The 27,577-nt window shown below is 43.9% G+C and overlaps 1 long non-coding RNA gene across 1 annotated transcript; it reads right to left on the minus strand.

Annotated features, from left to right (window-relative positions):
* Positions 1-223: 223 nt before the first annotated feature.
* Positions 224-26,973, minus strand: LOC122165674. Its single transcript, XR_006170573.1, has 3 exons — positions 26,808-26,973; positions 5,443-5,589; positions 224-830 (listed from the first exon to the last, which is right to left on the minus strand). It is a non-coding gene; the product is annotated as an uncharacterized LOC122165674 (long non-coding RNA).
* Between the last annotated feature and the right edge of the window lie 604 nt (positions 26,974-27,577).

Raw genomic sequence — 27,577 nt, forward strand, 5'->3', positions numbered from 1 at the left:
TCAGGAGATACTTGGGGCTGTTAAAACAAAAATTGCAAAATACTGCCCTGAAATACAAATGGATTTGTTCTGCCAAGCACACAAATTTTATCCTACAGCTTAGAAATTAAAATAAATAAATAAATAAATAAAAAGGAAGAAGAAAAGAAAGGAGGATGGAAGGAAAAGAAACAAGGAAAGAAAGAGAGCAGGGAGAGAAGGAGGGAGGAAGCAAATGGTATTTGTTTATTTATTTTTAATTGAACTTTAATTCTAAATTCTTCTTCATTTTGTCTTACAGAAAAAGACCACACAAAGGTTTTGTACCTAAAGCCCCAAGAAACCTTAGTTTTTTCCTTAAGTCGTGTTCAAATTCTGCTACAATAAAGAGGAATGAAAAATACATATCTTGTGGTCGGTGACCACTGACCACACAACGCCTGAACCAGTGCAGCTCTTGTGGGTTTCTACTGTTTGGCTCCAGTTACCTTCTAACTCTTCTCCTTTCAATATACATTCCTCCTTTTCTAGAAATATCATCTCTCTTGTTGCAAAAGGTGTAATTGTGAATAAAACCAGCTGTGAGCTTGACTTCAACACATCTTTGCAGTTGGCTATTTTGATTGTACTCTGGTGTAAACACTTCCACGCACATGCAAGAAAGAAAAGTAAGATCCTTTAGAAGACAGAAAAAACAGAGTATCCACTCAGTACTTCATAACCCTTTTATTTGGGGAGATATGGAAACAGTCACCACAAACTGAAAACGTACCACGAGCTCTTCTAGACAACAGCTCTGCAGCTTCCAGCCTTCAGCAGCACCCAGATTATTTGTGAGGAAGGAGCATCTCCTAGGATTTCATTAGACATATGTCCATCACTTGTACTCAAGTCATTACTTCATCTGAATTGCAATCTTCCCTCATTTTTCCCTGTACATTTGTTCTTTGCCTCGCTATTAGAAGTACACCTTCCTACAGCTTTGGTACCTGGAGGCCTCTCAGGCCAAGAGGTTATGTTGCAAACTGATGTGGGAAGAAAACATGAAATAAGTTTTGGATCTACAAAGCAGCGTGCAGTTGTTTCTGAACAAAACAAAGTGGCTGAAAACATGGTGAGGTGAACCAGTTTAAAGTAGGTGTTGTGGTCACAGACTTCAGCATTTAATGAGAGACTGAGGTTCTGATTTATATCCCCAACCATCAGCTCATCTGAACACTGACAAAGCCAGTCTGTCAGCGGTGTATTGACAAAAATGCAAAGCCTATGTCCACACACTTCTCTTGGCAGACACATATATTGCAGTATCTATAATGATCTCTGTATTATTCAGTTTATGCCTGTTTTCCCTTTGTGCTTCCTTGCCTCCATCTCGACCCAAAACGACTGGGCAGGACCTACTGGGGGCCCATGAGTTACACTGAGAGAAGAAGAAATGTGCTGATTTGTGCTCTTTTACATCTCTCACCTCACTGATCCTGAGTTCTGGAACCTGAGTCTCGGGACGTCCTTTTGGCTGCAAAGCTGTCACATTCACTTACAGCTCAGCTGTCAGACAAACAAGCCAGAGCCCATTGTAAAGGACAGCTAAATTCTGCCTTCAAACCATACATAAACTGCTTTTTTTTTATAGAAAACAAAACTTGCAAAAAGTGAGACTTGCCCAGTGAAAGATCCAACTACCAAAATAATTTGCTGGATATCTTTGATGTTCATTTCCTTCGGTTGTAAGCATTTGGTGATCCATCATCTGCAGACAAACGTCGTGCTGAAAACTTTTGCTGAAATTAGGAGTATGAATAAAAGAACTAGAGGCACACGACTTGCACATATGCCCTGTGCAGACTTCCCTATTTCCAAGCCCTATCAAATGAAACAACTCAATCCTCTCTGATTTTAAGGTTTCACAAACCCTACATTGAAAAGGAATCACAAAGGAAATCTTATTTTACTACCACTCCTACTACCAACAAATTACAAGACAAGTCTTAGATGAAATTGTACTCATTGGTGATAAAATACTTCAACTGCTTTTGATTTAATTGCCCAGGAAACCAGCCACGGCTTGCAGTGATGGTTTAATGGGAACCCATCTTTCAGTCTGCTAAGCAAGCTTCAAGATATCTGTTCACCCTGCTTCTCTGCAGGCCACTGAATACTGCTTTTATGGATTTTTCTGATGAAAGCCACTTATCTCAGGAAGGAATTGAAATGGTTGTCTTACCTGACATGTGATGAAATGAATTTTACAGTAATATTTATTGTTTCCCTATATGAAGACTGAAGCCCTTTGGCCTCATTTAAGACATATAACAAAACTAATACCTACATATCAGCTCCATTGGTAATTTTTGCTGAAAATTCTTAGAGATTTTTTGCAGAAAAGGTCTCAAATGTGAATGGATTTGCAAAACCAGATGGAAAGAGTAACAAAGACTGGGCTACAACAGCATTTGCTTTCTGGTGCCCTCCATCTTGTGCTTTACTTTCCCCTGTCCCCCTATCCATGTTGACTAAAAGTTTGCACTAGAAACTGCATTTTCTAAAGGCTGTAGGTGATATTCTCATCTAATCCGGGACGACCTTTGGCTTCCTGGCACATGGACACAACTTGGGCAAAGATCGCCTCTGCTGATCCAAACAAACCCAACTGATGTTAGGAAACACTCAGTGTTTGTACTTGCTTTATTCAGGCTTTTTGGATACAGCTTTATTCTTGGGTAATTTTTCTTCAGTTAGAAGTACCGTGAGTGTTACTAACAGAGATTTTTTTAAATGATTGACAAAGCTAGAAGTTAAAGTACACAGCGGTGTCTAAAATCTGCTCTAGCACTCCAGCTAATACAGTGCTTGACAAAACACATTTTGTATTCCAAAAACATATTTGGAAGAAATATTTTTTGCATAAAATCTAAAGTAAAAGCACAGCTACTTTACTTGAGGAAAATGAGAAAGTTAGATATAAAAATGTCACTGAATCTCTAAATTCGTCTTTCAGTATTAGCGCACAGTGAGCGAATGCAGATCACTCTGTCCTTCCTGCTAACGTTGTGAATACAGTAACTCTTTATTAAAGTTCAAGAAGATGCAGAGCCCTGAACTGCAGGCTGAGCAATTCCCAGCATTGTGATCACTCTTCAGAGTATTGAGAACACGGAAGACAGGGCCACAAAATGATCTGAAGGCTGCAGAACACCTCCTGTGAAGAAAGGCTGAGGGAATTGGACTTGTTCATCCCAGAGAAGTGTCTGGGGAGACCATATTGTGACCTTCCAGTACTTGAAGGCAGCTTATGAGCAGGAGTGGGACTGATTTTTACATGGTCTGATAGTGATAGGACAAAGGGGAATGGCTTTAAACTGAAAAACTGTGGTTAGATTTTAGGAAGAAATTCTTCACTCAGGGGGTAGTAACACACTGGAACAGGTTGTCCACAGGGGCTGTGGATGCCCCATCCCTGGAGGCATTCAAGGCCAGGTTGGATGGGCCCTGGGCAGCCTGGTCTGGTGTTGGCAATACTGCCCATGGCAGGGGGTTGGAATTAGATGACCTTTAAGGTCCCTCCAACCTAAGCCATTCTGTATTCTACGTTTCAATGATAAGACAGCAAAATTGAAGAAAGTAATTGGGAGCACGAAATCTGGAGAGCATTTGTAGCGTTATTCTCAAGTCTCTTCGTGGCTTTAGGGAAGTCAGCTGGCTTCTGGATGTCTGTCTGCACTATGGGCCAAATATTTTTGGTAATACTTGCAGATTTCAAGTGAAGAATTACACTAGTGCTGTAAAAAGTTATTCCAGAATTCTATTTTTGAAGCTACGATTCTGTTTGTGTGCCAAAATGCAATTTGTAACTGAGGAGCCAGGAGCCCTCATCCATCAGTTTTCAGAGGCTGTGCTTACACTGCCTAGCTTGCTTCTGCCACAGTCTCATTCCTCAGGTCCAGTTCTCCAATGAGGCACCCGCTGTGTGCTGCTGCGTGCTCTGGCTGTAGCCTGCTCAGACAGCCAGCTTCCTGCCAGGGGCATCCTGGCACAGGGTGGGCATCAAAACTCAGACTTTGCCCCTCAAGCAACCAGGGCACAAGTTGCTGGAAGCGTTGGCTGTGAGTGCTCCAGCCCGCATTCAGGAAGTACTGAAATCAACAGGATTCCTTTAGGTTCAGCTTTCAGGTATAGTATGAGCTATGCCACTTTATCTGTGTACAAACTTTACGTCTGAACAACTGGAAAACCACTTTTGCATTATGTGTGTCAAAAATCTGCAAAAAATAGAAGTATTCTGTACCGATTCTGATGTTTCACCTTACTTGAAAGCCGCTTTCAATAACGTACTGGGAACATCACTGCAAAGTCAAACAAAGGCACAGCAGCCTGAGTCAGAAGCACTGCACAGTGTCTGGTCAACAGAATTCCTTCAGACAGGGCTGTAAGTAGTGGGCAGAAATACGTCCCAAACTGCGCTATCAGAATAACTCCTGTCTCTTACAATTACCTCTATGTGGAGATGTCTGCCAAAAACTTCCCAGTGGACATATGGGCTCAGCAGGTAGGAACTGGCTGAAAGTGCTCTTCTTGCACTGACGTCAGTGGGAGAAGCATGACTGAAACCAGCTCCCATGAAATTAAACGTTACCTGGCCACTGCCTCTCTTTCAGCCTGGCCCAGCTCTCTCCACAGCTTCCTGAGAAGTCCTCACGCTTTTTCTTCCAAATAGGAAGAGCCTTTACAGTTAATTAGAAGATAACACCAGTCAGCTTCTGCTAATTATTTGTATTTTTGCTTAACGCTTATAAATCTCCTTGTTCAGGTATTATTACAAGCTAATATTTGCTTGTAAGATGCATTAGTCATTACAATTAGCAAGTAGAAATAGATTAGTCATGCGCAAACAATCTCATAAATGAAGTCTTTATGCCCCCCTTGGGGATGGAAAGGAAGGGAATTTGAGACCTTGATGATTACCAAGGGAAACCTGAGTTGTCTCTTCTATTCACATCATTGTTTCAGGATTTTCTGTGGGGTGAGTAGAGTGGATGCAGGCCTTCAAAGCCCAGCAGTGCTGCTGGAAGCTGTGATGGGGAATTAATGAAAGCCATCGGGTGACACCTTTTCCAAGGACACTAGTCAGCACTTCTGAAATAAATCTTTTTTTTTTCTTTCAAAAATCTTTTCAGTTAACACATCTGCTTTCCTGTGCCTGGAAGAAACCTGTGCAGCAGCAAACTGGAACATTTAATGAAATCTAGGGTTTATGTCACCCTGAGAAAGGGAGATTGAAGACACCAAAACCTGAAGCAACACAGACAGGGAGGGCACCAAAGGCAGTGCAGGTGTGTGACCAGAGGTATGCAGCTGACCGAATATCTTTCCACCCACAGCAATCCATGCTGCAGCCAGGAGCTTCCACAAGTACCTCCCGAGGCAATGAACCCATTGGAAATGCTGGTCCCCATATCTACTTACATGCAGCACGGAAGGAATGGGTCTGTAGAAGCTGCTGCTTTTTGCTCCATTCTGCACTGGCTTTTCGTTACATCACTGCTTCCCGTTCCTTTCTGACTCAATTAGGTGCTCCCAAGAGCTCTCTTGTTTCTGCGTGCACAACATCTCCTAAAAAGTCATTTAAAAATAAGATTAAGTCAATGCATAAGACCATTTATAAATTAAAAAGCGGAGTCATTCCATTAAGTAAATTTAACAGCAGCGTTAATACAATACTTTCTTCGCTGATCACATCACTCTCCTGCATGCGGCACAGGTCAGTGAGCTCTCCTGACAGTGAGACATTGCACTCCTCTCCCACCCATGATTTTGCTCTTTGCTACCCTTCATTTGCTGTAATATTTACAACACACACACACACACAAAAATTAAAACAACAAATCACCAAAAACCAACAAGCAACTCACAGCCCCTTCCTCAAGAAAATGTTTTGTAAAGAATTTGCCAAGCCTCCCAAAAAGGTATCGGGAGCAGAGAGAAAAGGAATATGTGTTGCTGTGTTGAGGGTGATTACAGAAATAGGTCACATCTTGTATCTGAAAGAAATGGATCACCAGAATCCAGCCCCACCCCCAACGCATCCTGGTCTCCCTCTCGCCACCCCCATACGCAGTGCTTGAAGCATTCCAACATCCTTGCCAAATTCCCTCACAAATACTTTAATTCTTTACGTGCATGTCTCATTCCATCTGTTCCACATGCTCTTTATGCCATTTACATTCATTGGCAGAGGCTGTGAGATGACACCACACACTAAAAATTTGCTGTGTTTTCAAGCTGCTTGGGTAGACCAAGAGGGAAATGTGGAGCAGCCCGAGGTGTGCGGTTTCTCCTGCAGCCCTGGGTGAACACAGCCCCTGGGCAAAGTGCAGTGAGCATCACCAGCAGGTTTTCACATCAGAGGGGCTGTACCTGCCAAACGTGCTCCATTCTTCCTTTGAGCTCAGGAAGGGAAAAAAACAGGCTGTCCTCTGCAGGATTTATGGGGTGACTGCGGGTATGGAGGACTCAGTGCCCAAACAGGCAACAGAAAGGCAAATGCCGTGTGAAGGAGGAATAAAGGAAAGCAGTGCTTGGTGGGAAAGGCAGCGCTGAGCTGTGTGTATTGCTTGGGAAGCTAATGCTGTTGGTCTGATCCCCCATCATGGGAGCACACCACAAAAAGGGGCCCACAGACTCGGAGTCCTCAGTCTCTGCCTTTGGGAAGAACACAGTGTGTCCTGGGCTTGGAGTTACAGCCAGCACAGCTCCCAGCAGCTGTAACCTGTCACTGATCAATGGGGGCTGTAGCAGATGGCTGTTGGACACATTTAAGAACAGCTTCCAGGATAAGAATAGTAAAAAAATAATCTCTTCAGGTTTCAACACAGGGACATTCACAGAACCAAAACCCAATCCACTGTGTGTTTGGCCACATGCCTGAGACTCCCAGTACAAGCTATACAAAAACCTCAGTCTGTAACATTTCCTTTCTATTCCAAGTGCTAGACCCAAACCTTTTCCCTCACCTCCGTAAGAGCAGCTCAGACAAAGACATAAGGAATCTGCACTTAAAGGACACCTATTATTCAAGTGGAGATCCAGCTAAGAAGCACCACGAAGCCTGGAGCTCAGGCATGTGCTGCCCCATGGCACTGAGCTGCATCCCATTGCACACAGCTGCCCCAGCAGCAGGCTGAGCTGCAGGAAATCAGTGTAGCAAGCATTCATTTCCCAGACCATTCTGCAATCCAATCACTTTATCACTATTATCGAGACACTGTGAAAATACATATTATATTTTGTCTCAGGTCAGTCAAAAGTTCTAACCTTCCCTTTTCCCCAAGCAAGGCACGGCAGCTTGCTCACCTGGCAGGACAGACTTCTCAGTCTTTTCCTCCCCATTTTTTCACATTCCTTTCCTCATCTAATTCCTCCCATTTAGCTTGCGTGTTCTACCCAGCACCTTGTTATCTCCCACCCCATCTCTCTCTTTCCCATCTGTTATTACTACATTGGCTTTAATGTTTTCCCGCTCCCATTTGTTGCCAAGCTATAGTTTTCAACCGCTGTGAAAACATTTGATTCATACAGTTCATTGTTTCTCCTGCAAAAGAATCATCATCTAAAATAACCTGCATTTGCTGGAGTAAATGCAGAAAAGACTGACATTCCATGCTCGCTCTCACAGTTTGAAGCCTCGTAGGCTACTGCATAGCAAATGAGAAATAAGAAAGATAAACAAGTGCCACTGGAATGGGGAAGGAGCTCAGGATAGTCTTCTCAGCATGGTTCTGGATTTCTGGTGCAGGTATTCTCCTGCTGAGGAAGTTTAAGGGCTAGGCAGTGCCAAGTCAACACAGAATAGCATGTCTTGCATTCAGGACCACCTCACACCTTCCTGTTAATTAGCAGAGAAGAATCAAGAGCATGAGGTGCTGGCATCACAGGTAGTTGATTTGAACTAAACCTGAGAGCTGTCAGCGTAGATCACCCAACTGAAAAAAACCTGAGGGATACCATGAACTTAAGCTGTTGTATGGCTCTGTCTCAGGGGCACACTTCTCACTGGAGGGCGCCCACAGCCACATGCATGTTCACAACATGCTCTCATGGAGCACGGCAGTCACAGAAGACAACATGCTGCCGAACGGGCTCACAGCCCTCCAGTGGGAACACAGAGGAGAGCTGTGGCTATGAAGTTCTCCCTTCAGCAAGGCTGTGAACCTCAGACACTGAACGATGGCCTTCGTGGCCACCTTTGTTCAACCCAACCAAGAACATTCTTCTCGAGTTTGGAACCTAAGGTTTTTCCTCAAGAGAATAATTTCGTAAGATGCTGAGATAACGTCCCACTTAACCCAGCAACAAGGAAGTGGGGGACGTCTGCCTGAAGAGGTTCAAACCCGCATCTCCCATGAAAACTCCCAACTGCTAAATTACAAGGTGTTCCAGGTGAATTGGTTCCCCACCCATCCTTTGATGATAGTCCAGCATGCAGCACAGTGAAAGACACACGGAGCAGAAGAGAAGGAGAATTATTAAAACCACGATCGAGGCACTTATTTCACCTCTTTTCACCACTTACTGCAGTACCTAATGACACCGTGGTCAGCCCTTTGGAAAAGGATGCTGTTTGAACCACAGAATCCCTGTTCAGCCCTTTAGTGAATTTCATCATGTTATGTATCCTATTCACCCACAGGTTAATTTCCCTTTTAACTCTGTCAGTTCACCTTTTAGATTTTCTTCCCTTTTTTAGGTGCCAATTCTCTTTGCTATTTGCTGCATTATCTCCACATGAGAAAATTTCATCCTGCGCAAGTGCTGCTTGAGTAACAGTGGAGAGAAAGTAATCACATTGTAAGTCCATGGAGGTGTTCAAGCCAGGTTGGATGGGACCCTGGCAGCCTGATCTAGTATTAGATATGGAGGTTGGCAGCCCTGCATGTGGTTGGGATGTTGGGGCTTGGTGGCTCTTGAGGTTCTTTCCAACCCAAGCCATTCTATGATTCATTCAATGTACTCTCAGGAGGAAGAAAATTGTGAGGATAAGATGCAATAAATGATCAACCTCAGGAAAACCAACTGATAAGTCAGTCCTACTAGAGCCACTCCTCTAGATTTAAGCTGCTTTACATTACAAGAGATTCATTCATTTTACATTTTGCCTTCTTCCAGGCAGATTTGAAATTTCACTTCTTCACGTCGTAAAGTGTCTCGGAAGCACAGCATATAGCGTACGTATGTATGCATGCATGCTTTTTTATACTCGTTTGTGACCATATATTGGGGGGTGAGAACCACATGAGATTGAAAATACGAGCGGTACCTCATATGCTCTGGTTAAGTTGCCAAGCATGTATCTGGACAAACAGAAAAATAAGCAGGGAAAGTTCCTAACACAAGTGTGTCTGCAAAATCACAGTCAATAAAGAACACACTGCCATGTAATAAAGACAGCACTGTGCGCTGCCTTTATTGCAAATGTGGCCATATGGAAACAAAGTGTGTGCTTTTGTTCAAGCGTCCAAAGGCTTTTAAAGGAGAAAGAAAACCATCCTTTAAAAACTGTGCTCTAAAAATAATTCTGAGGAAAATGTAACTGTGGAATAAAATCACCACCCAAACAGCTTATAGGTTCATTAGCACTTCTGTTTCACAGGTGAAATGCCACAAGCAAAGACATGGGAAACAACAAGAGCTGTTATCTTCGTCAGTTTAGGGGAGGATCCAGTGTCTGCTGTGGTTTAGAAGCCTTCTAAGTACGGGGGAAACTGGTGATGTGCACAGCACACAGAGCAGAAACAGCAGTGCTCGGTTACCACAGGAGGAGAAACTACAGCAGGGGGAAAACATGGTAGGTGTTCTCAATAAGCACCCAGTATATGGTGGATTGAATAAAATAATTGAGGGTAGTGATCCCAGTGGGACTCGAGCCAAAAGGGTGAAAGGAAGGGAGCAGGAGGGCGGCTGCACATCCCAGTCGTGATTCAGGAAGTCCTGGAATCTTTCCTGACCCTCGAGGTCGGAATTTCTGACTGCTTCGACTCAGAATAGGAAACTGTATCCTGACTGCCTGCTTCTTTTTATAGAGTAAACTTTATTGCCAACTTCCTTTGGAGCACAAGATTATTCCTTACAGTCCTTGAGCAGCACGCTGATCATAGGACACAAGTGCAAGATCTCTGTTCCCCAAACATAACACAGGCTTTATTCAAAATGAAAACAATAGAACCAAAGCTTGTCTTTATTACCCATCTCAGTAAACACAGTGTGCACTGATGGGTTTTAAAAACAGCTGGCTAATCTTTCTCCTCCTCCTTCTTCCCCTTTAAACTTGGCCAACATGAAAGGATAGCGATATGGTCCAAGAAATGCTTGCCAGGATTAGAGGCTAAATGGGAGATTTCTGTGTAATGCAGTAACAGGCTGCGGATGGGAAAGATCCCAGAGATCTCCACTGATCTCATTGCAGGGGAGATGGGTTGACCAGGGGTACTGGGCAACTCAGAGCTGACCGGGGGCACTGGAACTGACAACTTTGCAAACAACAGAAAATGTCTTCTGTGATGTGTTGTAGCTTTCATGTCAGTTACGCCTTCAAAAGGGTAAAGCATAGAACACTCGATTCCTCTTCTCTGTTATTTAGTAAATGAAAAAGGTAAGTTGATTCCTTCCACATTTTCACTGAACAGAGGAGACCAACAACACCTCAACACGACAACAACAAAACCCACATCAGCTGTGTAAACAAAGTGGAATAACCACAAACCTCTCTAAGGCTGACCCAGCCCCTCTTTGAAAGAAATGCACTTCCTGTATTGAATCAACCTTGATCATTCAATCCCACTGCACCTTACATACAATTTTTTGGATCGAATGGATGATGCCAGAAGAAGTGATGCTAATTAATTGTTCCTTTTCCTCCTTACGGAGGCTTCTCTTCAAGTCAATGAGAGGGGCAAAGTCAGTGTGCAGTTTCCAGTTGTCGGCATTCAGCCTGGGCTTAAACAAGGCAGAGCTATTAAGTGGCTTTCCCAGGGTTATGGAAAATTGATAGAGAAACAACCAAACAGGAACTGTAGGACCAAGACAGGCGCTTACACTGAAAGTCTTCATCCAAGGAATGCAAAAATAGCATCTCTTCAAGGAACAGAACTCCAGACAAAGGTGTATGTGACACTGCGTTTTAAACTGTCTGTTCTGTAAGGAGGTGAACTTCAGGCAATAAGCAAGTTGTTTCAGTAATAAGCCAGCAGTGAGACGTTACATCTGTATTCCTGTTCTTCCTATATAATAGGAATTGTATGGGTTTATGTTACGTCTGTTTTTCAGAAAGATTTTTATTCTCCTTAATCCCACCAGCATTACTGCCATGGGAAACTGCCTGTTTGAAATTAGGTGAAAGAATCTTCTACTGCCTCAAGAAAACCTAAGTAAAGTTATTAATGTGTATTATTTTCTTTATGTTTTACCACAGAGATTACTATATCTAGCAAATGGACCTGTGAAGACCCATGCTCATGTGCATGGCCTCATTGAACCCAAAGGAGGCTGAAGGTTCTCTGAGCTGATTTCTGTCCTCGCAAGAGCAGAAATAACATTTCACGTACCTTTCCCACAAATGCCAGATTTCTCCAAGCCCCACTGCTTTTCAGGACAGGTAGGTGCTCAGATCCCAATATTTTTCCATTTTCCCCCCTGCATTTTTAATTATTTACCACATCTGGCACAGAAATCTGAACCGGATGCCTTTTCTGCCCCCTACCTTTCCTCAAATATAGTGCTTTAGGGAGGAAACAGATTTCAAAATGGCTGAATAAATAATTCTGCTGCTGATCACTATCAAAATACATTTCCACTGGGCTCTGTGATTTTTAATTTCTGTTTCATACTAAGGCATGGACACACGGACATACATGCATACATGCATCTATATTGCACTTATTTGTTTGACTCTTCAGGCAGAAGAAATCTCGAAAACAATCTGAGATGGAGGGTATTTCAATTAATATTCAATGCTGCTATTTCACCGGATGTATTCATTCTAATTAGCTGTGATGTAAAGAGAAAATCCTGCTTGCATTGCCTCGAGGCACACAGAAACAGCAATTGGCATTGGCTTTAGCATATTCTTCCTACACGAGAGAAGAACTTCCCTTCCCCTGTACCAATGACAGGATTCATAGCCTCCTCACCCCGAGGCTCTCTTCCCTGCAGAATACTTTGCACGTGTTCTCACCCAGGTGACAGGATGGGTTGGAGGGACAGTGGCAGCTCCAGCTGATCCAGGCTGGCTGTTAGAGGGAGGAGACATGGGCTCCTATAAGGCAGCCCTACAGGAGCTCAGGGGAACAGCCCTGCACACAGAGAACAGAAGACAGCCATAGGAGCGCGCAAACCATCTCCAAACCTCCAACTTCTCCAACAGGCATTTCCCCCAAGAAAATTTCCTCCTCACGTAAGGACCATCTTAAAATAGCTACCAGCAGCCTGACTTCTGTCTTCATCTCAATTTTGGGCCTGGGCATTCAAAGCAAACCAGGGGAATACTCTTCCCCACAGCCTGTTCTGCGTTGCCTGAGCAGAGCCCGTGCACAGAGCTTCCACAGATGCCCGTGGAAGTTTTATGCATGAAATGAATGCAGAAAGGCAGCTGAAATCCACTCTGCAGCAAAGGCATCTGCATTGCAGATTGGAAAGGAGAATTTTGCCTGGAGTGCCAAATCTCATCTTTTAAGAGCAAAACTATTTTTGTTTTATACAAGTGCAGAAAATGATCACTTGGGTATTATTGAAGAGAGGACTTGAAAAGTAAAAGAAAAAAAAGCAGCAACCTTCCAGTCTTTTGGGGAAGTATTTAAAAAATACTTAATTTTTAAAAAGTATTTATTATAACATTTTTGTTTCTGCACGTTTGTAAGACTCACTGTATGTATTTATTTGCTTGCTAGATTTCAAGATGATTTGAAAACTTCAGCTAACGTGCAGGGCTCACTATTCTCTACTGATGTGGTGAAAGACAGAACAGTGAAGGAATGAGCCATAACCATAATAGTCAGAAGAGGTTTTGCTTTGATAGCAGCAGTGGGCAGTCCTAGCAGTATAGCAAGGTCTCGTGGCAGCTTGGAACACAAAGAGAAGAATGCCACATAGAATGGAGATGTTGAAATCACAGGCAAGAAGTTAGATGTGGGTAAGCACTCATCCAAGTATGGGGAGAGATTTCATTCTTGGCCCATTTGGTCATGAGTGCTATGAGACATTTCAATCCCATCTCTCTTGCAGGCTCAGACGTTTGAATGAGTGGCGGGGAAATAGAAAGCTTCCTTGCTCTTCTATTCATGCACCAGAAAACACTTTTTCCTTCTCTCCTAATCTTTGCCCCCGGTAATGATAGAACCAACTGCTATCTTATAGCCCAGCTGAAGTGTAGGTTTAAGACTTACAAAGAGTAAGTTTTAACACTTACAAAGAGTAGATACATTTGCTGACACATCCAAAGATCTGAAAAATAGGCATTTATGCTCATATAGTAACTGTAGTGGAAGCTTTGTGTGGAGTTCCAGGTGGAAATAGGTTTCCTGTAGCAATAGCTTACAGTGAAGAGTGCAGTGATGGAGCAGGAAAATAGAAGCTTCAGCAGTGTCAGTGACTGCAGGACACAAGAACTCACTCAGGAGATAAGCCACTTCTTAAAGTGAAATGGAGTCATTCCATTGGAGAATCTTCAGCCTCAGCTCCCATATCAAACAGTCTCTGAGAACAGCAATAGAGGACGGTCTGTTTTGCATCATAGCAATACTTCAGGCACCCTTGCTGCTCATCTTTAGCTTGAATATGGTGATGCCCTTAAATGCTACCTGCAAATGACACCTGGTAGATGATATTTTTCACATATTTGTAAAACCCCGCGTGTGAGCAGCCATTTGTGAACACTGTGCCTCTACCTGACCTCACGAAATCTCAGTGGGTTTTCAGGTAGGCGGTGGAGCATGTGAGCTGCAGCTCACCCTGGGCTCCATTCAGCAAAGCAGTGTGTCCAGCAAAGAAACCAGACCACAGAGCTGAGGAACTCTGCTTCACATTGGTGCTCAGTGCCACCACTTTCTGTAATTCAGTCTTCCTTGCTCTGCATGCTATAAGGAAACACACCTCTCAGCATTAATCCAGGCCATCTCTGTTAGTTTGGATAAAATAGATAATGACTTAATCTGAGATTTGATGTAACAGTAAATGAAAATTGGCCTTGACATCAAAAGCATTTTAGGAGAGGGACACAGTCTTAATTATTGCCCGTAAACAACCCATCCATTCCCTGGGAAAAAAAAAAAAAAAAAAAAAAAAAGGTTTTAAAAGGACTCAGCCTGTAATTTCAGGAGATGGGATCCTGTAATGCTTTCTGCTTGAGCACTTCATATTCTTACAGCCTTTGTCCCTCTTACTAATACCACAAACTGGCAACTGATGAGCAAATGAATATAAGACTCACCTACGGGCCAGGCACCAGTTGTACATCTTTATCCAGGGAAACAATCACCTCACTGCGCTTCAGAAATCGAAAATGAGGAATAAAAGAAATCTCCCTGCCATACTTGTTTTGAACACCGTGTGCATTTCTTCCCCCCCATATTAATACTGCTAGGTCGTGCTCTTTTTTTCACATCAGGTTACAGTACATTTCACTCTGTCAGCATGACATAATTTGCAACAGAGGTGCTGTATCTCCCTCGCTGAAATAAAAGATATTTTCACGCTGCTTAACAAAGCTCTGATTCTAATCACGTTCATCCCTGTTTGGTTCTGAAATGTGCTGGAATGTTTACATTAAGGAAAACAAAGTGATCCGAGCAGACAATCCGAAAGGGTGAAAACAAGCTTTAAAGATTAAGAACTTAGCTATAATCAAACCCCTGGGAGGAGAACCTGGTAGAACTTTAAAAGCTGCCATTAAAACTCTTTACTCACAGTAATCTCTCTTTCAAAGATTGAGCAAGGAAGAAAAGGTTTGAATGAGACAAATCAAAATTTAATTACAGCTAAATTACTTAAGAAATACTTACATAGGATTTTGTATTACCCTTTCACTCGGCCAAGGAATGACGGATGCATTATACGCGTTGCGATTCATGAGGGAGGCAATGAGCGAGGAGGTGTGGGGACATTTCTTTCAGCTAATAGCGATTAATGCTTTGAATGGGCTCACTGTCTACCTTTCCAACAGAGCAATATTCAAGATAATTTTAGGAGTGTGTTCTAGTAAATAACGGACACATTTGCAAAAACTGATGCCTGTAATTGATATTTGTGCTCTGTATGAAAAGCAACTTGTGAACGAGAATGACCAAATTTATACTCCTGTCACCTGCACTGGTGAGCTACTTACGAACTCTGTGCCACTTTTTTATATAATGGTCCTTAAGAGCTTTATAAGCACCAGCTACCTTGTGGTGTAGGGAGCACTGTCCTTGTCTCACACGCATGTTTCACATGCAAGGACTCCATAGCAGTGACAAAAGCTGTATTAAGCAGTTATCTACAGAGAGAGAATGAAAAGAGATGCAAATCCTGACTATGATGGCTAAAGGGGATGAAATATTCATGTGTATCATTCCTCACGTTACGAGGGTCGAGGAAATGTGAAAAATTAGTTGAAAAACAGACGAAACAAAGACACACTTTGGGTGCTTCATAACTGGAACTGTGGAATTCATCAGTGCAGGATGCATCAGCATTTGAAAGGGCCTAAAACATTTTATGGAGGACTGACCCACCAGCAGTTATTGAAAATGACGACTTCAGTTTGTCAGTCATAGAAAGACATGCCGTAAGCAAACTGCTGCAAGGAAGCAACGGGTTTTACCCTGTGTATCACCTACGTGTAGCTCCAGTTTCCCCAGCACAACTTTTACTGCTTTTATATTACTCAGGAGCCATAGATACACAGAAGACACTCTCAGAGCTTTTCAAACAGTTTTGACTAAAAGTATGGGGATAGGCAGGGATGCATTTAACAAAAGCTCAGACGAAGGTTTGGATTCTCAATCAAGTCCTCGGGATGGCTTTGGATTCTGTGTCCTGGGGCAGGAGCAGCCAAAATAACACAGCAATAAGCCACCTGAGATAAGTTGATATAACCACTTAAAGAAAAGTATACGGAGCTTCTAGCCCAAAATTCCTCTTAAGTCACCTAGTCTTAAGTTCCATATTCTTTGCATAGGAATAAAGAATCGCCACAGAGATGTCCAGAAACTTTGACAAACTTCTGGTTTGTAGAGCTTGCATCTCAGCATAGCAAGTCTTCCCTCTCTACTCACTGCTCTTCAGAGAGGAAGGAAGACATCAGGTTCCTGGGGAGAGATGATCCTGAACACTTGGTGTTTGTCACTGAACCCAGCTGATGGCTGCGTCCCTGCAGGGAAACTCTTCCCACAGTCCTGTGCCCAGCGCTCAGGCAGAAGCAGCCCTCCGACTGCATTCCCCAGCTCAGCCTGAACTTTCGACCCCATTGTATCCTCCGATGGCTGGAATCAGCAGGATTATTTCCACGACCTACTTTTCCAGTATGTTTTTCTGCTGCACAGAGGTATGACCCAAGTACTCAGAGCTGCACAACTGCCACATTAGAACTGGCACGTAATGTGACAATGCTCCTGAACTCTCAGGTACATGATTATTACATTCAAGAAAACAGTTTTCATTAAAAAGCAAGCTTTCTGCTGCAGGAGGGTCCCCAGACATTGCAGTAAACAGTTTTTGCATGGTTCCTCAAGCTCACCAACCCTGAAATCAGAAAAAATGGAGAGACAAAGCCAAAGGGAATTTTTCTAATGGCTTTATTAATTGAACAGATATTCCTGAGGGATCAGTACGTGCATGCCCTCCTCCAAAAACAAACATATGTTCTGCCTGTGATAAACAGCAAGGTAATGCCTACACTGCGTCCAGCTTCCAGAACCATGGCTGCCTCTATGCAGGTTATCTCCTGTCCCAGTGACCTCCAGTCCTTCCCACCCTCTGCTGATAGTCCTTTTTACATTTCTGTTGTCCTCAGATTGCCCCGGCCTTAGAATTTCATTTCTGAGACATCAAATACTCCAATAAGCGGTGCTGCTCCCCGTGGTCGAACCTTTGGCAATGCATAGGTATGAAATCGGTTTGTTTAGTCATTGTAAGACTTACCCAGTCTTATGGATACTCTGTAAGGAAGGCAATGTTTCCACCCATCTAGACTGCTTTATTTCTGCTGGACTCAACTCCTGAATTCCTTTCACAAACCAGACTGTAAATAATGGATTGTGTCAAGATCCCCAGTGAAAGATTACCCATTCAGCGAGAGCCTGTAGACACTTTACCACACAACTCACTGCCACTCACGCTGTAGGCTAGGAAGCACAGCATGCATGTCACTGCACTGCTCTTTAGGCAGAGAACTGTAGAATGACTTGGGTTAGAAGGGCCCTTACAGCCCCCAGCCCCAACCTCTGCCCTGGGCTGGTTGCTTCCACCAGCTCAAGATGCCCAGGGCCCATCCATGGCCATGAGCACCACTAGGGATCGGGCACCTACAGCTTTCTGTGCAGCCTGGGCCAGCACCTCACTGCCCTCTGAGTAATGAATTTCTCCTCCTATCTAACCTAAATCTCCCTCTTTTATTTTAAAACTAGTCTTCCTTACCCCATCACTATCTACCCATATAAAAAGTCACTCTCCCTCCTGTTTATAATCTCCCTTCAAGTACTGGAAGTTTGCAGTGAGGTCTCCCAGGGCCCTCCTCTTCTGCAGGCTGAATACCCCCAGCTCCCTCAGCCTTTCCTTATAGAAGAGATGCTCCAACTTCTGAGCATCCTCCTGGCCTTTCTCTGGAGCAGCTCCTATAAATCTGCATCCTTCTTGTGCTGGGGCCCCAAGCAATACTCCAGATGGGGCCTCGCGAGGGCAGAGCACAGGAGGACAATCCCCCCCCGGCTGCTGCCCTCTATCAGTGCAGCCCAGGATACTTTTTGCGTTCTGGGCTACAAGAGCACACTGCTGCCTCATGTCCAGTTTTTCCTCCACCAGAGCCCCCAAGCTCTTCTACACTCTCAAGGGAGTTCTCCCAGACATAATGGGGATCATCCCAACCGCAGTGCAACATTTTCACCTAGATCAATCCTCTCTGCACTACCCTGCAGGTGTTTAGGAACATAAACAGGGTCCCTGGAGCACCCAGCTCTCAGCCTCTCCTCACAAAGAGATGCTTCAAGACCTCCAGCATCTCAGTGCCCTCCTCTGCAACAGGAGCTTATGGGGAGTTTCCCCATAAAAATCCAATAAGATGACTCAGACTTCACACCCCAATGGGATCACATTCCCCAAAACCCTGTAAATCTATTCCGATCTCCAAAATGAGTCAGAAAGGGGAAAAAAATACAACACAGAAACATAACTCGAAAACAAGCTTATCTCCCTTCTTTCTCCTCCCCTCTCCTGAGGCCTCAGTGTTTAACCATGGTGGAGCCTGCATCCCAACCACCTCCTACCCACCCCCAGTGTGACACCAGGTTCATGAGGGCAAAGCAGAGGGCAATCCCCTCCCTGCCCACTGCCACACTGCTGTTAGTGCAGCCCAGGATACAGTTGACCTTCTGGGCTGCAGGCACACACTGCTGGCTCACAGCAAGTTTTCTTCACTAGAACTCATTCTAGTGAAGGATTTCTCCACAGGACTGCTCTCAAAGAATTCTTCTCCCGATCTGTAGACTTACCTTGGATCGTGCAAGACCTTACACTTAGCCTTTTTGAACCTTGTTAGGTTCACGTGGACCCAACATCTAAGTCATAGATGAAGATGTTGAAGAGCACTGGTCTCAAGACAGACCCCTGGATGACACCACTTGTGACAGTCATTCACCTGCACATAGAGCTGTTGACAACAACCCTCTGGCTACGACTGCCCAGCCAATTCCTTATCCACTGAACAGTCCACCCTTCAAATCCATATCTTTCCAACTTAGAGATAAGGATGCGCTGCAGGACCATGTCACAGTCCTTGCAGAAGTAGCTTCCAGGATGATCCACTCTGCGATCCTCCCAGTCACAGAGATGAAGAACACCAGTCTGTTGTTTGCCAAGTCTTCCTTTCTGTTTCTTAAAAATGGGAGTAATGTTTCCTTTTTTCCAGTAACTGGGGACTTCACCAGACAGCCATAAGTATGGTGCTCTTGATCTCTGCTAAAATCACAAGTCATACAGCAGTAGAAATAAAAAGTATATCAGGCACCCACTGTTTCACAGGGAGCCTTGCTTTGATGCCATTATGCAATGAGTGGATGCTTCTTGAAAGCTGCATCTTTGTTATGGCTCTGTTTAAATCTATAAGCAAGTCAGGCAGTTGCTACCTCAGGAGAGCTAAGCATTGCCTTCTGACTGTGTTAAACTGACATCTATTTCAAGTCTCTTTGCAATACCAGGATAGCTGAGTTTTCACTTCTAATTTTGAGTATAGTTTTAATTACTGTCTGAACTGCTACCACCCAGCAGCTTATCTGCATTACTGCTGCTTGACAGGGCTGTAAAAGGAGAGATAAAAGTCAAAAGGAAGTCCACCGCCTTAATAATTAATAACAGGGAAAAGAAAAACAAATGCTGAGCACCAAGCCAGTGGTTCTGGCCTCAGAGGAACTCCTTGTGCAAGGGGGTCTTCTCACTGGGTGCAGTCACTCTGTTTGCATCCTTTTACATGAAATGCCTATTACTTCTGTCTGGTATCTCAGAGAGAGGGTATCTCTCTGGTTTCTAGCAGCAGAAAGCCTCTCTGTCACCAGCCAGTTCCACATTGCTCTGCAGTCCCTCTCGTTCCAGCTCAACCCCTCCTTTCTTCTGCCAAAGTTCCTGCACTCATGCAGTCCCTGCAATTCCTGTTTTACTGCCACTCTCCATCTCCGTCCCCTGGGAACCAAAATAGCTGTAAGTTGCTCTTTGTATGAGAATAAATCATAGTATATTTAAAGATTGCAAACGTCACATGGAGAGGCCTGAAGGAATAATTACACATGCAGTTAAAATAATACTATAAGTGATTAAAATATTTGGTATTGTTCATGGTCAGTAACATTTTGTACCTCTGTTTTGAGCAGAAAGATTGCTTGAGGCACTATGTGGTCACATAAAGGTTGAAAAAAACTGTATGAAGTATTCCTTGAGAGAAGCAAAGAACAAAGTATACAAGAAATCTCTGAATAAGGCAAACATCTTGGGATTAAGATCAAACAAACAACAAATAAAAATGCTAATTATTTCATCAGGTGGAATTCACCCTTCTAGTTTCCTGTACCACTCAAGCGCAAGGTGTGCTAGGCAGAAATTCATTACACAGATGGCAGTGAGGCTCTGGTCCAGGATGCCCAGAGAGCTGTGGGTACCCCATCCCCAGTGGTGCTCATGGCCTTGGATGGGTCCTGGGCAGCCTGAGCTGGTGGCAACCAGCCCAGGGCTTTAAAGCCCCTTCCAACCCAAGCCATTCTCTCATTCTCTGATTCTGCATAGCCCCGCTGCCCAACCTGGCCCTTTGCTATGATGGGACTGTGAGACTTTGCAAGAATAACAGGGGCACAAGTCGGTTTAGTTTGCATCCACACAAATACTGGCACAGGGCAGGATTGAAAAGAAAAAAAAACACCCAGAAAGTGAAACTAACCCAGGCACTGTGAGGCAATGCTGTAAATAGTTTAGAGCGCTTCTATAAAGCACAAGGAAATACAGTAGTGGGATCAGTTTGCTCCTCTGTGGTAAACATCTCTGCTGTAGAAATGAGTAACACTCTAAGGAGCTACAGCCCTGTGTAATCCTGGTGGCAGCCAGCCAACACCACTTATCCTGTAGGAGGCCCAGCACAGACAGCTTTGGAGCTCATCTTGACTGACACTCATCTTTCTCCCCCCTGCTATAAAAAGGAGGGACACTTTGCACTGTTTCTAAACAAGGCATTTTTTTGTAGTGTTACAGATGAAGAGTGGATGCAGACATTATGAACAAAATTAGGTGGCATATCTGGAGCACCTACATTTCACACTTCCTATAACCCTAAGGGAAATCCTTTTATTGCCACTTAGTAAACACCAGAATTAGTCTCCACATTAGACTTGGGCTGTTCTTCCTCAGGAAGTTCAGAAATGAGAATTCAGTAGGCAACTGCTGGAAGTAGAGAGTGGTCTGAGCACAGGCCTTGGGCCCAAGGGACAACAGAAGGGCAGGCAGAAGTGCCCACGGGGCTCAGCAGCACAGGACACAATGCAGCATCGCCCTTCTTGAAAGCCTTCCCTTTTCAAGCCTGCTTTTAAGCTTCTCCATCATCAATTTTCCACACGAGTATAAGGGTGCTCCATTATTTGTAGAGGGAATGGAAAGTTATTAACGTTCTCATCATGCCATCTTTGTGATTCTTTGTTCTCCACTGCCAACAACAAGAGTATTCTCAGGACCCAGAAACTGGGAAATATGTCACAAATTGCATGTGTTTAGGCTTTAATGATTTTAAAGCACCTGGTCACAGTAAAACTACTGCAGCGTTTCACTTTTATGATACATACAATTAACATACACTCAAATATCATTGCCTGTTTCAATAAACACATGGCTGTTAGCTGGGTTTCTGCTCCTGCCCCAGCAGCACTTTAACTCAAAAGCATCCATTTCTGCATAGCAGGATATGCTATGTTCAGCCTGTGGGGCTGCAGGAGCATCTGAGCACTAGAGAACGTGGTGGAAATCACAGTGTAGTGAGACTGCTGTTTTGTTCAGAAAGCTATCATGGGCCCAAAATGAGTGTTCAGATCTTAAAGCTGTCAAGCAGGAGCGGGCAGAGGGGAAAGGGTGAAGTATGAGCTCCGTGCTGTGTTACACAACTCTGGAGTGGCATGAGTGAGTGCTGATAAGTCTTTCTTCCTTCAGTAAAAAGGCCACAAAATGTGACTCCTTGAAACTGACTTTTATTGCCTGGCTGCAAACAAACTTCTTTCCACACAGGGTGGTGAGGCACTGGCACAGGTCGCCCAAGGAGGTCATGGATGCCCCAGCCCTGCAGGCATTCAAGGCCAGGCTGGACGTGGCTCTGGGCAGCCTGGGCTGCTGGTTGGAGACCTGCACACAGCAGAAGGTCTACATGAACTACATGATCACTGTGGTCCTTTTCAACCCGGGTCATTCTATGATTATTTGTTGTGTCTGCAATAGAATCATAGAATCCTTAGAATTGAAACAGACCTCTGAAGGCCATCTAGTCCAACTCCAACAGGTTTTTCTTTACTGAATATAAAGGGCTAGACACTTCTTGCTGCTAGCCAGGTGATTTCTCTCAAAGCATTATATTGTGAGCTGGAGGGCTTTTCCCAAGGCTGAGGAAATTGAGACAGTGAGATGGGACAAGGAAGGCCAGGGATAGACAACCATGTGCATCCCTCATTGCCTAGAGCAACTAGGAGAGAACTTCCTAATTAGATCTCAGATGGGCCTGTTTTTCTATGTACATTGCTACTCTTCAGCCTGAAAATATTACTTTACAAGGAGTCTTGCCCACAGAGAGCAGGAGGTTTGAGAACATCCGAGCCAAATCCTTTTCTAGGACTCAAACGTCATTTTGAGGGGAAAAAATAGATGTATTGAGAGAGTTTTCTGTCTTCCATTCTGCTGTGAGCAAGGGAGCCATCCTGAAGTTATTTTCCCTGAGCTACCGACATCATACTTTTTCTCCCCTTACTCGATCCCACTGACATGGCCATCATTCAAGAAAAGTTAATTTATCAACCCTGAATTTCCTTTCTTTCAGAGACAGTAATTTCAACTGGCACGGCCAAGAAGCAGGTCCTGCTGCCAGCACTGCTATTGGTCTGCTGTGACCTCAGGCAAGTTATTTAACCTCTGAAATCTCAGTTCACCCATCTGATGAATGGCGATGAAAACTATTTCATGATAACACACTTTCTTTAAAAAAGTTATTAAATATCCTGCAATTACTGAGTAATGATTATTTTTAGCCCTTCAACACGATTCCATCTCTTGCCAGACATTCAAAGTACCTATTGTCCCAGCCTGCTGCCCAGCCACTTTTGGAATGACAAGCTAATTTTCTCTGCAGAGCATCACCTTGTGCACATGTCCTCCTTTCCCAGACACAAAGCCCTTTCTGATTTTATTTCTTACACACACTGAAATACATGCTTCTGGCCGCTAAGCCAGACAGAGCTTGTTTCTAGGTCAACCCGCCATTATTGCTTGTCTGAAATAGGGATAAAATAAAAGGCTGGCATATTTAATTTTTTTAATGTAAGTGTCCCATTCATTCCTCTTCTAATCATTCACCTTCAAGAATCATCTTTGATTCTGCTTGCTCTTGTGTAATGTTCAAATTACCAACAGCTGATCAAATAGCACAGTTTCTAAGCAGTGACCCCAAATTCTTGGAGAACTACAGAAGACACAAAAATGTGACCTGACCTGCTTAACCCTGTCTGACCTTCCCAGCCACACAGACTGACCTGACCCCACTCCTTTTATTCTTCCCAACACTCTTTAATAGAATCCACCAGGGGAAAGCGGTGGGGGGAGAAGTAGTCAGCAAGCCTCAACATCTTACTTCAGAGAAGTGTTTCCTTAGCTAAACATTATAACTCTCAACAGTGATTTCCAAATTGCTGGAACATTACCTCCCACCTCGCCACTGTAACCAGCCCTTTGCATGGTACATCTCCGAGAGTATTCTTGAGCTGCCAACTTTTGCCAGCAGCAACTCAGAGCAAACAGAGCACATTCCTGCCTAAGAGTTTCCTGATATCACAGAAAACTTCCTTATTCCTATAGATAAGGGTGTTTGGGAATTTTATCCACCAGTTTGATGGTTTCTGCCACTCTGCTTGGATCTCTTGGGAGAGGGCTTGGGGGTTACAGCCTGTCCTTACATTTTGCTCCTATATAATCCTTATCGTGATACAATAATAAACAATGACAGAGAGTCGCGGGAGCAAACCAGCCCTAGTAAAAAAGAGCTGGGATTAGCACTAACCACACTGCTGGATTTTAGCCAGCGACTCCTCATCACTTACTCCCCTCACTGCTGCAAAAGCAGAGAGATACTCCTGTCTTTCCAGGAGACCTGTATTTGCAGGCAAGCCTGAAAGCTCCAAGACATAACAGATGTCTCCATTCTCTGTCAATTTTTTGCTTTTCTCTTTGCTTACATAATGCTAATTAATTTGGGCTGAAGATAGCTGAAATATTCCTTGCTTCCACAGCATACATTCCAGACTGGCTGCTCTCATAAGCAGTCTGATCAGCATTACTCTGTATGTTCCTGCCAAATGCAGTGTGCTATTTTAACTAAACCCGTGTCTCCGCTTGCCCCTGTAACATGAAATATCACTGCTTTTGGATGAATGTAGTGTAGGATAATCATTTACATCAAGAGTTGGTCTCTAGAATACACATTCAAAAGCATTTCCTAATTACTATAGAGAAAGTCTTCTGTCTTCTCAAAGAGAAGGATATTAAAAAAGCCAAGTACATGCAAACAAGAAATAAAACCACTGAAATGGAAAGCACTCATGCCAGTGAAATTGCACACGTGGAAATTCTGTTGCATGATGAGGTTCTACCAAAGGACGGAAAGAACCAAAGGAAATATCAAAGGCTGCATCCAAAAAAAAAATAAAAATCCAAAACTGAGTTACCTTGTGTAACAATCAGAAAGATCACACAGCGGAATGGTGATACAGGAGGTGTCAAGACAAAGGGACTAGCATGATGAGAAGGTGTTACAAATAAAAAGGAAAAAAGGAATAGTGCTCACCTGCCTCTGAAGCTCACAGGGAAAATTTCACGTTAGAGTGATGTCCAACCACAGACCCTTCCCCAGGGGCAGCCAGCCCTTCAGTGAGGCCTAAGAGAGGTGCAGCCAGGCTCCATCCCTTCCTATCACACAGCTGAATTGCCTTCACCTGTGCTCCCAGGGCTGACCGGCTCCTTTCCCCAGGTGCTCCATCAGTGCTGCAGGCTGGGACTCAGCAGCTCCCTACATATATCTTGTGTCTCTACATTGATCTGGAAGTCAGAATGATTCTGAAATTCTGGCATCACGTGATGTGTGGGATGAGTTGGCAACATGAAGCTCCAGCACTCAAAGCTCAGCTACCATAGGAAGACCACGCCTGCTGGGTAAAGCGGGTGCTAGAAAAACCAAGTACAGCCCAACCAGAGACCCCACTGCATTCAGAAGAACAAAGTTGCACTGAAAGAATCTGACAACAGATCCTTTAAGGTCCCTTCCAGCCTAAGCCATTCTGCGACACCAAGAACAGAAGTCAGCACTATAAGAATCCATGTTCATTTTTAACTGTACTCTCCCTCTTTACTCAGCACTGGTGAGGCCACACCTCGAGTATTGTGTTCAGTTTTGGGCCCCTCACTACAAGAAAGACATTGAGGCCCTGGAACGTGTCCAGAGAAGGGCAACGAAACTGGTGAGGGGTCTGGAGCACAAGTCTTATGAGGAGCGGCTGAGGGAGCTGGGATTGTTCAGTGTGGAGAAGAGGAGGCTCAGGGGAGACCTCACTGCACTGTACAACTTCCTGAAGGGAGGTTGTGGTACAAAAGGGTCTGGCCTCTTCTCCCAGGCAAATAGTAGGACCCGAGGAAACGGCCAGAAGTTGTACCAGAGGAGGTTTAGGTTGGATGTTAGGAGAAACTTTTTCTCTCAAAGGGTGGTCAGGCACTGGAATGGCTGCCCAGGGAGGTGGTGGAGTCACCGTCCCTGGCAGTGTTCAAGAGGCGCCTGGATGAGGAGCTAGGAGACGTGGTTTAGTGCTTGTGGTACTGATAGGAATGGGAGGGGGGTTGCACTAGATGATCTTGCAGGTCGTTTCCAACCTTGTGATTCTGTGATTCTTGAATGAAGGTTTTTCCCAGCAGGCTCAGAAATAGGCTATTTTTATTTTTTTTCTTTTTAAGAATGCATGAAAGCAGATTTAGCTAAGGAAAAAAAAAAAAAAAAAAAAAAAAAAAAAAAAGAGTCCTCATGGAATGTGTTGATCTCCAGCTTCAATACTTCCACAAAATTTGTCCCAATTGTTTGGAAGGTAGAGGTATAATACCACCACTGCCATTATTGTCACATCACTGTGACTTATTTCTTTAGCTTTCCATCTCTAGAAAGAGATTGAAGTACGTGTTTTATATATTTGAACAGAGAACTTGATCCAGAAGCCTCACCCTAACTGTCCTATGTGCACATCATGCAGAGAGCCCTTTGTTGTGAAGGACTGAATCTTGCTCAAGACAAGACCTGAACTGGAAACCAGAATCTGGAAGGGGAGTTGTAACAAGACAAACGTGGTATTTGTGTCAACGTAAACTCTTGGGGAAACCTGCACAGTGAATTCTTCCTTGGTGTTTGCCAACAGCCAGTGTCATTCATCCTTCCTGTTACAGCAGGAACCTAAGTAACTACTCTTAATATTGTTTATTTGTATCGAAGATTACCCTGAATCAGACATCAGCTAATGACAGAATCCCTGAATTTTCTTCTCCACACTCATGTTTTCTCTGCCTCTATTGAGATATCACTTAATGAGCCTGGGAATGTACAAGCATGATTCAGTATTGGCACAGGAAGAGTACTTTGCAATGAATTACCTCCAGCAACGGCCTGAGCCGAATGCTTTCAGCATGCCTATGGAAACCCTGTGCTCAAGGCAAGTAGACTTGGACATGAGCACACAGGTATGCCACTGTGTTAGTGTAGCAATTGGACAGACACAATGGGAAGATCAGCACGATAGAATTGTGCTATAAAAGAAGGGAAGAAAATTGCTCACCTGTATTAGAAGATTCCAGGTTCACAGGGGAAAGCATCACCAGCAAGGGATCTCCAACCAGACACCTTTCCCCAGGGGCAGTCAGCCCTTCAATGAGGCCTAAGAGAGGTGCAGCCAGGCTCCATCCCTTCCTATCACACAGCTGAATTGCCTTCACCTGTGCTCCCAGGGCTGACCGGCTCCTTTCCCCAGGTGCTCCATCAGTGCTTCAGGCTGGGACTCAGTAGTTCCTTACAGTTATCAAAAATGCCCTGTTGGGCTAGATGAGAGAATGGAGACATTTTGTTCTTTCTGATGATTAAAGAAAATTAATCAGTTAGCAGTATGCATCTTAACCACAATGCAGAAGAAAAGTGTTAGTAGAGAAACTGCAGAGAAGTAGAAAAGGGATAGAAAAGTATATGTAGCAATGAATGTAGTATTTTCTATGTTTGATAGAGGCTTCGTGCTTTGCTGTTTGGTCACTCTTCACACCCAGGTTTTCCCAGTGTTTACACCTCGGGTTCATTTCGTACTTGTTCCTGCCTTCCTTTCCTGTTTATTGCCTTTTTCTACCTCTGATCCACTTCCAGAGTCTCCTATCCAAACAAAAGAAATCACCGACAAGCATCATTTTTGCTGCCCTTACCTTCCTTATTCATTTTATTTTTAACCATTTGACTTCTTATCAACTATAGGTTCTTCTGGAAAGAGACTGCTATTTTGATGTCCCTCGGTGGGCTCAGCCTTGGAGTGCTCAGTGCCTTTTCATTGTAATGAGTGTGTTTGAT

Source organism: Centrocercus urophasianus, unplaced genomic scaffold (assembly GCF_019232065.1).
Source record: "Centrocercus urophasianus isolate 14NV4802_14NV808 unplaced genomic scaffold, USGS_Curo_1.0 seq_30, whole genome shotgun sequence".
NCBI lineage: Eukaryota > Metazoa > Chordata > Aves > Galliformes > Phasianidae > Centrocercus > Centrocercus urophasianus.